The sequence below is a fragment of the Physella acuta genome, unplaced genomic scaffold (genome assembly GCF_028476545.2).
Source record: "Physella acuta isolate Inbredline_101_S28 unplaced genomic scaffold, ASM2847654v3 ptg002596l, whole genome shotgun sequence".
NCBI classification, from domain to species: domain Eukaryota; kingdom Metazoa; phylum Mollusca; class Gastropoda; family Physidae; genus Physella; species Physella acuta.
Genome location: NW_026734052.1, coordinates 22,486 through 36,246, shown reverse-complemented (window position 1 = coordinate 36,246; position 13,761 = coordinate 22,486). Strand labels below are relative to the sequence as shown.

Here is a 13,761-nt window from a genome sequence, read left to right as displayed (position 1 = left end):
TTTTAAAAATCATTTGTCATGGCCAGTATGTGTCAAAATATCACACTTCTGTCCACACAGGACCAGTATTAATTTCACTTTAATATAAAGAAAATAGAAATTTAAATGTAAATTTTTAAAAGTTATTTCAATTTAAAAAAACAAAAATTCATTTTTATTTTTAAACTGACGTACATTGTTACGTACATTGTTTAATGTATTCTTTCCTTCAACGATTTGCATATATCTTGATCCTAATTGATTTCAAAATGTTAAATGAAACATTACAATCAGCAGAATATTAATAACAATGATCCGTTTAAGAAAAAAAAATATAAATAAAAAAAAAAAAAAAAAAAAATCTAAATTTACAAATTTAAATTTTGTGGTTTTGTTCCGCATCTTTTCTCCTGCCGACCTCACGTCACCTTTTTGTATTCTTTTTCTTTCTCAGTCTCTTCCTATACCTTTTTAACGTTGGCTTGTTCCACAGCGCTAGTCGCCTTGCGCCGCCCGCCAAAGACGTAAAACAACAGGGCGTTGATCGATTCGATATACATCAAGGCGGCGCGGGCGTCAAGGGAAGCCACTATTACGACGTTAAGGTAAGGCGCTATATTTTTTTCCTTGTTTGAGTTTTAGAAATTCATAATGTTACTTGTTTCATTGATTTCGTTAACATTCGCCTTTCCGCTTTGGCAGATTGTAAAACGCCCACCGCCTAACGGCCGTACGTCGCATGGGCGGCGATTTCTGCAATAAGGAATATTTTCGGTGTGCGGAATCGGATGAATATTTACGGAATCATTTCAGAGGAGCGGATAGGAAATTTTCCGGAATATGAGGCGTCGGTAGTCCAGTGACCGTTATCGCTTCTCGGCCTTTTGGCTAAGATCAAAGTGTAGTATCTGTTCTTATCAGCTTAATATCTGATACGTGGCTCATTGAGTCACTACGATATTAAACTGATTTTTGGTACTCGGCGGGATGCCCGGGGCTTGCTCCGCTCTCGCCACGGGTCGGCCCGGTATTGCAGTTCTTCCGGGAATGGCCCATTCAATTTCAATAATGTACGATTGGTCTCTCTCTCTCAATAAAAACAGCTCACTGCTGGTCAGTCAGAGTGATATGGTATTTATTCTATACCAGTCACTGTTTGCTTAAAATGTTAATCGTTTGAGCTGACCAGCACATTTTTTCTTTATTTGACGGTTCTCAAACGAACGGCAGCCGGTATAAAAACAGATATTTTTTTTTATATTTAAAATTTCTCTCCGCTCCTCTCCTTCGTTGTTTACTAATCTAAATTATGTTTTAAAAATCATTTGTCATGGCCAGTATGTGTCAAAATATCACACTTCTGTCCACACAGGACCAGTATTAATTTCACTTTAATATAAAGAAAATAGAAATTTAAATGTAAATTTTTAAAAGTTATTTCAATTTAAAAAAACAAAAATTCATTTTTATTTTTAAACTGACGTACATTGTTACGTACATTGTTTAATGTATTCTTTCCTTCAACGATTTGCATATATCTTGATCCTAATTGATTTCAAAATGTTAAATGAAACATTACAATCAGCAGAATATTAATAACAATGATCCGTTTAAGAAAAAAAAATATAAATAAAAAAAAAAAAAAAAAAAAATCTAAATTTACAAATTTAAATTTTGTGGTTTTGTTCCGCATCTTTTCTCCTGCCGACCTCACGTCACCTTTTTGTATTCTTTTTCTTTCTCAGTCTCTTCCTATACCTTTTTAACGTTGGCTTGTTCCACAGCGCTAGTCGCCTTGCGCCGCCCGCCAAAGACGTAAAACAACAGGGCGTTGATCGATTCGATATACATCAAGGCGGCGCGGGCGTCAAGGGAAGCCACTATTACGACGTTAAGGTAAGGCGCTATATTTTTTTCCTTGTTTGAGTTTTAGAAATTCATAATGTTACTTGTTTCATTGATTTCGTTAACATTCGCCTTTCCGCTTTGGCAGATTGTAAAACGCCCACCGCCTAACGGCCGTACGTCGCATGGGCGGCGATTTCTGCAATAAGGAATATTTTCGGTGTGCGGAATCGGATGAATATTTACGGAATCATTTCAGAGGAGCGGATAGGAAATTTTCCGGAATATGAGGCGTCGGTAGTCCAGTGACCGTTATCGCTTCTCGGCCTTTTGGCTAAGATCAAAGTGTAGTATCTGTTCTTATCAGCTTAATATCTGATACGTGGCTCATTGAGTCACTACGATATTAAACTGATTTTTGGTACTCGGCGGGATGCCCGGGGCTTGCTCCGCTCTCGCCACGGGTCGGCCCGGTATTGCAGTTCTTCCGGGAATGGCCCATTCAATTTCAATAATGTACGATTGGTCTCTCTCTCTCAATAAAAACAGCTCACTGCTGGTCAGTCAGAGTGATATGGTATTTATTCTATACCAGTCACTGTTTGCTTAAAATGTTAATCGTTTGAGCTGACCAGCACATTTTTTCTTTATTTGACGGTTCTCAAACGAACGGCAGCCGGTATAAAAACAGATATTTTTTTTTATATTTAAAATTTCTCTCCGCTCCTCTCCTTCGTTGTTTACTAATCTAAATTATGTTTTAAAAATCATTTGTCATGGCCAGTATGTGTCAAAATATCACACTTCTGTCCACACAGGACCAGTATTAATTTCACTTTAATATAAAGAAAATAGAAATTTAAATGTAAATTTTTAAAAGTTATTTCAATTTAAAAAAACAAAAATTCATTTTTATTTTTAAACTGACGTACATTGTTACGTACATTGTTTAATGTATTCTTTCCTTCAACGATTTGCATATATCTTGATCCTAATTGATTTCAAAATGTTAAATGAAACATTACAATCAGCAGAATATTAATAACAATGATCCGTTTAAGAAAAAAAAAATATAAATAAAAAAAAAAAAAAAAAAAAATCTAAATTTACAAATTTAAATTTTGTGGTTTTGTTCCGCATCTTTTCTCCTGCCGACCTCACGTCACCTTTTTGTATTCTTTTTCTTTCTCAGTCTCTTCCTATACCTTTTTAACGTTGGCTTGTTCCACAGCGCTAGTCGCCTTGCGCCGCCCGCCAAAGACGTAAAACAACAGGGCGTTGATCGATTCGATATACATCAAGGCGGCGCGGGCGTCAAGGGAAGCCACTATTACGACGTTAAGGTAAGGCGCTATATTTTTTTCCTTGTTTGAGTTTTAGAAATTCATAATGTTACTTGTTTCATTGATTTCGTTAACATTCGCCTTTCCGCTTTGGCAGATTGTAAAACGCCCACCGCCTAACGGCCGTACGTCGCATGGGCGGCGATTTCTGCAATAAGGAATATTTTCGGTGTGCGGAATCGGATGAATATTTACGGAATCATTTCAGAGGAGCGGATAGGAAATTTTCCGGAATATGAGGCGTCGGTAGTCCAGTGACCGTTATCGCTTCTCGGCCTTTTGGCTAAGATCAAAGTGTAGTATCTGTTCTTATCAGCTTAATATCTGATACGTGGCTCATTGAGTCACTACGATATTAAACTGATTTTTGGTACTCGGCGGGATGCCCGGGGCTTGCTCCGCTCTCGCCACGGGTCGGCCCGGTATTGCAGTTCTTCCGGGAATGGCCCATTCAATTTCAATAATGTACGATTGGTCTCTCTCTCTCAATAAAAACAGCTCACTGCTGGTCAGTCAGAGTGATATGGTATTTATTCTATACCAGTCACTGTTTGCTTAAAATGTTAATCGTTTGAGCTGACCAGCACATTTTTTCTTTATTTGACGGTTCTCAAACGAACGGCAGCCGGTATAAAAACAGATATTTTTTTTTATATTTAAAATTTCTCTCCGCTCCTCTCCTTCGTTGTTTACTAATCTAAATTATGTTTTAAAAATCATTTGTCATGGCCAGTATGTGTCAAAATATCACACTTCTGTCCACACAGGACCAGTATTAATTTCACTTTAATATAAAGAAAATAGAAATTTAAATGTAAATTTTTAAAAGTTATTTCAATTTAAAAAAACAAAAATTCATTTTTATTTTTAAACTGACGTACATTGTTACGTACATTGTTTAATGTATTCTTTCCTTCAACGATTTGCATATATCTTGATCCTAATTGATTTCAAAATGTTAAATGAAACATTACAATCAGCAGAATATTAATAACAATGATCCGTTTAAGAAAAAAAAATATAAATAAAAAAAAAAAAAAAAAAAAAATCTAAATTTACAAATTTAAATTTTGTGGTTTTGTTCCGCATCTTTTCTCCTGCCGACCTCACGTCACCTTTTTGTATTCTTTTTCTTTCTCAGTCTCTTCCTATACCTTTTTAACGTTGGCTTGTTCCACAGCGCTAGTCGCCTTGCGCCGCCCGCCAAAGACGTAAAACAACAGGGCGTTGATCGATTCGATATACATCAAGGCGGCGCGGGCGTCAAGGGAAGCCACTATTACGACGTTAAGGTAAGGCGCTATATTTTTTTCCTTGTTTGAGTTTTAGAAATTCATAATGTTACTTGTTTCATTGATTTCGTTAACATTCGCCTTTCCGCTTTGGCAGATTGTAAAACGCCCACCGCCTAACGGCCGTACGTCGCATGGGCGGCGATTTCTGCAATAAGGAATATTTTCGGTGTGCGGAATCGGATGAATATTTACGGAATCATTTCAGAGGAGCGGATAGGAAATTTTCCGGAATATGAGGCGTCGGTAGTCCAGTGACCGTTATCGCTTCTCGGCCTTTTGGCTAAGATCAAAGTGTAGTATCTGTTCTTATCAGCTTAATATCTGATACGTGGCTCATTGAGTCACTACGATATTAAACTGATTTTTGGTACTCGGCGGGATGCCCGGGGCTTGCTCCGCTCTCGCCACGGGTCGGCCCGGTATTGCAGTTCTTCCGGGAATGGCCCATTCAATTTCAATAATGTACGATTGGTCTCTCTCTCTCAATAAAAACAGCTCACTGCTGGTCAGTCAGAGTGATATGGTATTTATTCTATACCAGTCACTGTTTGCTTAAAATGTTAATCGTTTGAGCTGACCAGCACATTTTTTCTTTATTTGACGGTTCTCAAACGAACGGCAGCCGGTATAAAAACAGATATTTTTTTTTATATTTAAAATTTCTCTCCGCTCCTCTCCTTCGTTGTTTACTAATCTAAATTATGTTTTAAAAATCATTTGTCATGGCCAGTATGTGTCAAAATATCACACTTCTGTCCACACAGGACCAGTATTAATTTCACTTTAATATAAAGAAAATAGAAATTTAAATGTAAATTTTTAAAAGTTATTTCAATTTAAAAAAACAAAAATTCATTTTTATTTTTAAACTGACGTACATTGTTACGTACATTGTTTAATGTATTCTTTCCTTCAACGATTTGCATATATCTTGATCCTAATTGATTTCAAAATGTTAAATGAAACATTACAATCAGCAGAATATTAATAACAATGATCCGTTTAAGAAAAAAAAATATAAATAAAAAAAAAAAAAAAAAAAAATCTAAATTTACAAATTTAAATTTTGTGGTTTTGTTCCGCATCTTTTCTCCTGCCGACCTCACGTCACCTTTTTGTATTCTTTTTCTTTCTCAGTCTCTTCCTATACCTTTTTAACGTTGGCTTGTTCCACAGCGCTAGTCGCCTTGCGCCGCCCGCCAAAGACGTAAAACAACAGGGCGTTGATCGATTCGATATACATCAAGGCGGCGCGGGCGTCAAGGGAAGCCACTATTACGACGTTAAGGTAAGGCGCTATATTTTTTTCCTTGTTTGAGTTTTAGAAATTCATAATGTTACTTGTTTCATTGATTTCGTTAACATTCGCCTTTCCGCTTTGGCAGATTGTAAAACGCCCACCGCCTAACGGCCGTACGTCGCATGGGCGGCGATTTCTGCAATAAGGAATATTTTCGGTGTGCGGAATCGGATGAATATTTACGGAATCATTTCAGAGGAGCGGATAGGAAATTTTCCGGAATATGAGGCGTCGGTAGTCCAGTGACCGTTATCGCTTCTCGGCCTTTTGGCTAAGATCAAAGTGTAGTATCTGTTCTTATCAGCTTAATATCTGATACGTGGCTCATTGAGTCACTACGATATTAAACTGATTTTTGGTACTCGGCGGGATGCCCGGGGCTTGCTCCGCTCTCGCCACGGGTCGGCCCGGTATTGCAGTTCTTCCGGGAATGGCCCATTCAATTTCAATAATGTACGATTGGTCTCTCTCTCTCAATAAAAACAGCTCACTGCTGGTCAGTCAGAGTGATATGGTATTTATTCTATACCAGTCACTGTTTGCTTAAAATGTTAATCGTTTGAGCTGACCAGCACATTTTTTCTTTATTTGACGGTTCTCAAACGAACGGCAGCCGGTATAAAAACAGATATTTTTTTTTATATTTAAAATTTCTCTCCGCTCCTCTCCTTCGTTGTTTACTAATCTAAATTATGTTTTAAAAATCATTTGTCATGGCCAGTATGTGTCAAAATATCACACTTCTGTCCACACAGGACCAGTATTAATTTCACTTTAATATAAAGAAAATAGAAATTTAAATGTAAATTTTTAAAAGTTATTTCAATTTAAAAAAACAAAAATTCATTTTTATTTTTAAACTGACGTACATTGTTACGTACATTGTTTAATGTATTCTTTCCTTCAACGATTTGCATATATCTTGATCCTAATTGATTTCAAAATGTTAAATGAAACATTACAATCAGCAGAATATTAATAACAATGATCCGTTTAAGAAAAAAAAATATAAATAAAAAAAAAAAAAAAAAAAAATCTAAATTTACAAATTTAAATTTTGTGGTTTTGTTCCGCATCTTTTCTCCTGCCGACCTCACGTCACCTTTTTGTATTCTTTTTCTTTCTCAGTCTCTTCCTATACCTTTTTAACGTTGGCTTGTTCCACAGCGCTAGTCGCCTTGCGCCGCCCGCCAAAGACGTAAAACAACAGGGCGTTGATCGATTCGATATACATCAAGGCGGCGCGGGCGTCAAGGGAAGCCACTATTACGACGTTAAGGTAAGGCGCTATATTTTTTTCCTTGTTTGAGTTTTAGAAATTCATAATGTTACTTGTTTCATTGATTTCGTTAACATTCGCCTTTCCGCTTTGGCAGATTGTAAAACGCCCACCGCCTAACGGCCGTACGTCGCATGGGCGGCGATTTCTGCAATAAGGAATATTTTCGGTGTGCGGAATCGGATGAATATTTACGGAATCATTTCAGAGGAGCGGATAGGAAATTTTCCGGAATATGAGGCGTCGGTAGTCCAGTGACCGTTATCGCTTCTCGGCCTTTTGGCTAAGATCAAAGTGTAGTATCTGTTCTTATCAGCTTAATATCTGATACGTGGCTCATTGAGTCACTACGATATTAAACTGATTTTTGGTACTCGGCGGGATGCCCGGGGCTTGCTCCGCTCTCGCCACGGGTCGGCCCGGTATTGCAGTTCTTCCGGGAATGGCCCATTCAATTTCAATAATGTACGATTGGTCTCTCTCTCTCAATAAAAACAGCTCACTGCTGGTCAGTCAGAGTGATATGGTATTTATTCTATACCAGTCACTGTTTGCTTAAAATGTTAATCGTTTGAGCTGACCAGCACATTTTTTCTTTATTTGACGGTTCTCAAACGAACGGCAGCCGGTATAAAAACAGATATTTTTTTTTATATTTAAAATTTCTCTCCGCTCCTCTCCTTCGTTGTTTACTAATCTAAATTATGTTTTAAAAATCATTTGTCATGGCCAGTATGTGTCAAAATATCACACTTCTGTCCACACAGGACCAGTATTAATTTCACTTTAATATAAAGAAAATAGAAATTTAAATGTAAATTTTTAAAAGTTATTTCAATTTAAAAAAACAAAAATTCATTTTTATTTTTAAACTGACGTACATTGTTACGTACATTGTTTAATGTATTCTTTCCTTCAACGATTTGCATATATCTTGATCCTAATTGATTTCAAAATGTTAAATGAAACATTACAATCAGCAGAATATTAATAACAATGATCCGTTTAAGAAAAAAAAATATAAATAAAAAAAAAAAAAAAAAAAAAATCTAAATTTACAAATTTAAATTTTGTGGTTTTGTTCCGCATCTTTTCTCCTGCCGACCTCACGTCACCTTTTTGTATTCTTTTTCTTTCTCAGTCTCTTCCTATACCTTTTTAACGTTGGCTTGTTCCACAGCGCTAGTCGCCTTGCGCCGCCCGCCAAAGACGTAAAACAACAGGGCGTTGATCGATTCGATATACATCAAGGCGGCGCGGGCGTCAAGGGAAGCCACTATTACGACGTTAAGGTAAGGCGCTATATTTTTTTCCTTGTTTGAGTTTTAGAAATTCATAATGTTACTTGTTTCATTGATTTCGTTAACATTCGCCTTTCCGCTTTGGCAGATTGTAAAACGCCCACCGCCTAACGGCCGTACGTCGCATGGGCGGCGATTTCTGCAATAAGGAATATTTTCGGTGTGCGGAATCGGATGAATATTTACGGAATCATTTCAGAGGAGCGGATAGGAAATTTTCCGGAATATGAGGCGTCGGTAGTCCAGTGACCGTTATCGCTTCTCGGCCTTTTGGCTAAGATCAAAGTGTAGTATCTGTTCTTATCAGCTTAATATCTGATACGTGGCTCATTGAGTCACTACGATATTAAACTGATTTTTGGTACTCGGCGGGATGCCCGGGGCTTGCTCCGCTCTCGCCACGGGTCGGCCCGGTATTGCAGTTCTTCCGGGAATGGCCCATTCAATTTCAATAATGTACGATTGGTCTCTCTCTCTCAATAAAAACAGCTCACTGCTGGTCAGTCAGAGTGATATGGTATTTATTCTATACCAGTCACTGTTTGCTTAAAATGTTAATCGTTTGAGCTGACCAGCACATTTTTTCTTTATTTGACGGTTCTCAAACGAACGGCAGCCGGTATAAAAACAGATATTTTTTTTTATATTTAAAATTTCTCTCCGCTCCTCTCCTTCGTTGTTTACTAATCTAAATTATGTTTTAAAAATCATTTGTCATGGCCAGTATGTGTCAAAATATCACACTTCTGTCCACACAGGACCAGTATTAATTTCACTTTAATATAAAGAAAATAGAAATTTAAATGTAAATTTTTAAAAGTTATTTCAATTTAAAAAAACAAAAATTCATTTTTATTTTTAAACTGACGTACATTGTTACGTACATTGTTTAATGTATTCTTTCCTTCAACGATTTGCATATATCTTGATCCTAATTGATTTCAAAATGTTAAATGAAACATTACAATCAGCAGAATATTAATAACAATGATCCGTTTAAGAAAAAAAAATATAAATAAAAAAAAAAAAAAAAAAAAATCTAAATTTACAAATTTAAATTTTGTGGTTTTGTTCCGCATCTTTTCTCCTGCCGACCTCACGTCACCTTTTTGTATTCTTTTTCTTTCTCAGTCTCTTCCTATACCTTTTTAACGTTGGCTTGTTCCACAGCGCTAGTCGCCTTGCGCCGCCCGCCAAAGACGTAAAACAACAGGGCGTTGATCGATTCGATATACATCAAGGCGGCGCGGGCGTCAAGGGAAGCCACTATTACGACGTTAAGGTAAGGCGCTATATTTTTTTCCTTGTTTGAGTTTTAGAAATTCATAATGTTACTTGTTTCATTGATTTCGTTAACATTCGCCTTTCCGCTTTGGCAGATTGTAAAACGCCCACCGCCTAACGGCCGTACGTCGCATGGGCGGCGATTTCTGCAATAAGGAATATTTTCGGTGTGCGGAATCGGATGAATATTTACGGAATCATTTCAGAGGAGCGGATAGGAAATTTTCCGGAATATGAGGCGTCGGTAGTCCAGTGACCGTTATCGCTTCTCGGCCTTTTGGCTAAGATCAAAGTGTAGTATCTGTTCTTATCAGCTTAATATCTGATACGTGGCTCATTGAGTCACTACGATATTAAACTGATTTTTGGTACTCGGCGGGATGCCCGGGGCTTGCTCCGCTCTCGCCACGGGTCGGCCCGGTATTGCAGTTCTTCCGGGAATGGCCCATTCAATTTCAATAATGTACGATTGGTCTCTCTCTCTCAATAAAAACAGCTCACTGCTGGTCAGTCAGAGTGATATGGTATTTATTCTATACCAGTCACTGTTTGCTTAAAATGTTAATCGTTTGAGCTGACCAGCACATTTTTTCTTTATTTGACGGTTCTCAAACGAACGGCAGCCGGTATAAAAACAGATATTTTTTTTTATATTTAAAATTTCTCTCCGCTCCTCTCCTTCGTTGTTTACTAATCTAAATTATGTTTTAAAAATCATTTGTCATGGCCAGTATGTGTCAAAATATCACACTTCTGTCCACACAGGACCAGTATTAATTTCACTTTAATATAAAGAAAATAGAAATTTAAATGTAAATTTTTAAAAGTTATTTCAATTTAAAAAAACAAAAATTCATTTTTATTTTTAAACTGACGTACATTGTTACGTACATTGTTTAATGTATTCTTTCCTTCAACGATTTGCATATATCTTGATCCTAATTGATTTCAAAATGTTAAATGAAACATTACAATCAGCAGAATATTAATAACAATGATCCGTTTAAGAAAAAAAAATATAAATAAAAAAAAAAAAAAAAAAAAAATCTAAATTTACAAATTTAAATTTTGTGGTTTTGTTCCGCATCTTTTCTCCTGCCGACCTCACGTCACCTTTTTGTATTCTTTTTCTTTCTCAGTCTCTTCCTATACCTTTTTAACGTTGGCTTGTTCCACAGCGCTAGTCGCCTTGCGCCGCCCGCCAAAGACGTAAAACAACAGGGCGTTGATCGATTCGATATACATCAAGGCGGCGCGGGCGTCAAGGGAAGCCACTATTACGACGTTAAGGTAAGGCGCTATATTTTTTTCCTTGTTTGAGTTTTAGAAATTCATAATGTTACTTGTTTCATTGATTTCGTTAACATTCGCCTTTCCGCTTTGGCAGATTGTAAAACGCCCACCGCCTAACGGCCGTACGTCGCATGGGCGGCGATTTCTGCAATAAGGAATATTTTCGGTGTGCGGAATCGGATGAATATTTACGGAATCATTTCAGAGGAGCGGATAGGAAATTTTCCGGAATATGAGGCGTCGGTAGTCCAGTGACCGTTATCGCTTCTCGGCCTTTTGGCTAAGATCAAAGTGTAGTATCTGTTCTTATCAGCTTAATATCTGATACGTGGCTCATTGAGTCACTACGATATTAAACTGATTTTTGGTACTCGGCGGGATGCCCGGGGCTTGCTCCGCTCTCGCCACGGGTCGGCCCGGTATTGCAGTTCTTCCGGGAATGGCCCATTCAATTTCAATAATGTACGATTGGTCTCTCTCTCTCAATAAAAACAGCTCACTGCTGGTCAGTCAGAGTGATATGGTATTTATTCTATACCAGTCACTGTTTGCTTAAAATGTTAATCGTTTGAGCTGACCAGCACATTTTTTCTTTATTTGACGGTTCTCAAACGAACGGCAGCCGGTATAAAAACAGATATTTTTTTTTATATTTAAAATTTCTCTCCGCTCCTCTCCTTCGTTGTTTACTAATCTAAATTATGTTTTAAAAATCATTTGTCATGGCCAGTATGTGTCAAAATATCACACTTCTGTCCACACAGGACCAGTATTAATTTCACTTTAATATAAAGAAAATAGAAATTTAAATGTAAATTTTTAAAAGTTATTTCAATTTAAAAAAACAAAAATTCATTTTTATTTTTAAACTGACGTACATTGTTACGTACATTGTTTAATGTATTCTTTCCTTCAACGATTTGCATATATCTTGATCCTAATTGATTTCAAAATGTTAAATGAAACATTACAATCAGCAGAATATTAATAACAATGATCCGTTTAAGAAAAAAAAATATAAATAAAAAAAAAAAAAAAAAAAAAATCTAAATTTACAAATTTAAATTTTGTGGTTTTGTTCCGCATCTTTCTCTCCTGCCGACCTCACGTCACCTTTTTGTATTCTTTTTCTTTCTCAGTCTCTTCCTATACCTTTTTAACGTTGGCTTGTTCCACAGCGCTAGTCGCCTTGCGCCGCCCGCCAAAGACGTAAAACAACAGGGCGTTGATCGATTCGATATACATCAAGGCGGCGCGGGCGTCAAGGGAAGCCACTATTACGACGTTAAGGTAAGGCGCTATATTTTTTTCCTTGTTTGAGTTTTAGAAATTCATAATGTTACTTGTTTCATTGATTTCGTTAACATTCGCCTTTCCGCTTTGGCAGATTGTAAAACGCCCACCGCCTAACGGCCGTACGTCGCATGGGCGGCGATTTCTGCAATAAGGAATATTTTCGGTGTGCGGAATCGGATGAATATTTACGGAATCATTTCAGAGGAGCGGATAGGAAATTTTCCGGAATATGAGGCGTCGGTAGTCCAGTGACCGTTATCGCTTCTCGGCCTTTTGGCTAAGATCAAAGTGTAGTATCTGTTCTTATCAGCTTAATATCTGATACGTGGCTCATTGAGTCACTACGATATTAAACTGATTTTTGGTACTCGGCGGGATGCCCGGGGCTTGCTCCGCTCTCGCCACGGGTCGGCCCGGTATTGCAGTTCTTCCGGGAATGGCCCATTCAATTTCAATAATGTACGATTGGTCTCTCTCTCTCAATAAAAACAGCTCACTGCTGGTCAGTCAGAGTGATATGGTATTTATTCTATACCAGTCACTGTTTGCTTAAAATGTTAATCGTTTGAGCTGACCAGCACATTTTTTCTTTATTTGACGGTTCTCAAACGAACGGCAGCCGGTATAAAAACAGATATTTTTTTTTATATTTAAAATTTCTCTCCGCTCCTCTCCTTCGTTGTTTACTAATCTAAATTATGTTTTAAAAATCATTTGTCATGGCCAGTATGTGTCAAAATATCACACTTCTGTCCACACAGGACCAGTATTAATTTCACTTTAATATAAAGAAAATAGAAATTTAAATGTAAATTTTTAAAAGTTATTTCAATTTAAAAAAACAAAAATTCATTTTTATTTTTAAACTGACGTACATTGTTACGTACATTGTTTAATGTATTCTTTCCTTCAACGATTTGCATATATCTTGATCCTAATTGATTTCAAAATGTTAAATGAAACATTACAATCAGCAGAATATTAATAACAATGATCCGTTTAAGAAAAAAAAATATAAATAAAAAAAAAAAAAAAAAAAAATCTAAATTTACAAATTTAAATTTTGTGGTTTTGTTCCGCATCTTTTCTCCTGCCGACCTCACGTCACCTTTTTGTATTCTTTTTCTTTCTCAGTCTCTTCCTATACCTTTTTAACGTTGGCTTGTTCCACAGCGCTAGTCGCCTTGCGCCGCCCGCCAAAGACGTAAAACAACAGGGCGTTGATCGATTCGATATACATCAAGGCGGCGCGGGCGTCAAGGGAAGCCACTATTACGACGTTAAGGTAAGGCGCTATATTTTTTTCCTTGTTTGAGTTTTAGAAATTCATAATGTTACTTGTTTCATTGATTTCGTTAACATTCGCCTTTCCGCTTTGGCAGATTGTAAAACGCCCACCGCCTAACGGCCGTACGTCGCATGGGCGGCGATTTCTGCAATAAGGAATATTTTCGGTGTGCGGAATCGGATGAATATTTACGGAATCATTTCAGAGGAGCGGATAGGAAATTTTCCGGAATATGAGGCGTCGGTAGTCCAGTGACCG

The 13,761-nt window shown here is 37.1% G+C and overlaps 10 non-coding genes across 10 annotated transcripts; all 10 read left to right on the top strand.

The window, feature by feature from the left end:
- The first annotated feature begins 847 nt into the window (after positions 1–847).
- On the top strand, positions 848–1,040 carry LOC131933669 (U2 spliceosomal RNA). The gene has a single exon (XR_009385131.1). It is a non-coding gene; the product is annotated as a U2 spliceosomal RNA (small nuclear RNA).
- A 1,098-nt stretch (positions 1,041–2,138) lies between these two features.
- LOC131933668 (U2 spliceosomal RNA) lies at positions 2,139–2,331 on the top strand. The gene has a single exon (XR_009385130.1). It is a non-coding gene; the product is annotated as a U2 spliceosomal RNA (small nuclear RNA).
- Positions 2,332–3,430: 1,099 nt separating this feature from the next.
- On the top strand, positions 3,431–3,623 carry LOC131933667 (U2 spliceosomal RNA). Its single transcript, XR_009385129.1, has one exon. It is a non-coding gene; the product is annotated as a U2 spliceosomal RNA (small nuclear RNA).
- A 1,099-nt stretch (positions 3,624–4,722) lies between these two features.
- Positions 4,723–4,915, top strand: LOC131933665 (U2 spliceosomal RNA). The gene has a single exon (XR_009385126.1). It is a non-coding gene; the product is annotated as a U2 spliceosomal RNA (small nuclear RNA).
- Positions 4,916–6,013: 1,098 nt separating this feature from the next.
- On the top strand, positions 6,014–6,206 carry LOC131933664 (U2 spliceosomal RNA). The gene has a single exon (XR_009385125.1). It is a non-coding gene; the product is annotated as a U2 spliceosomal RNA (small nuclear RNA).
- A 1,098-nt stretch (positions 6,207–7,304) lies between these two features.
- Positions 7,305–7,497, top strand: LOC131933663 (U2 spliceosomal RNA). Its single transcript, XR_009385124.1, has one exon. It is a non-coding gene; the product is annotated as a U2 spliceosomal RNA (small nuclear RNA).
- Positions 7,498–8,596: 1,099 nt separating this feature from the next.
- On the top strand, positions 8,597–8,789 carry LOC131933661 (U2 spliceosomal RNA). The gene has a single exon (XR_009385123.1). It is a non-coding gene; the product is annotated as a U2 spliceosomal RNA (small nuclear RNA).
- Positions 8,790–9,887: 1,098 nt separating this feature from the next.
- On the top strand, positions 9,888–10,080 carry LOC131933660 (U2 spliceosomal RNA). Its single transcript, XR_009385122.1, has one exon. It is a non-coding gene; the product is annotated as a U2 spliceosomal RNA (small nuclear RNA).
- A 1,099-nt stretch (positions 10,081–11,179) lies between these two features.
- Positions 11,180–11,372, top strand: LOC131933659 (U2 spliceosomal RNA). Its single transcript, XR_009385121.1, has one exon. It is a non-coding gene; the product is annotated as a U2 spliceosomal RNA (small nuclear RNA).
- Positions 11,373–12,472: 1,100 nt separating this feature from the next.
- Positions 12,473–12,665, top strand: LOC131933658 (U2 spliceosomal RNA). The gene has a single exon (XR_009385120.1). It is a non-coding gene; the product is annotated as a U2 spliceosomal RNA (small nuclear RNA).
- Positions 12,666–13,761: the final 1,096 nt, after the last annotated feature.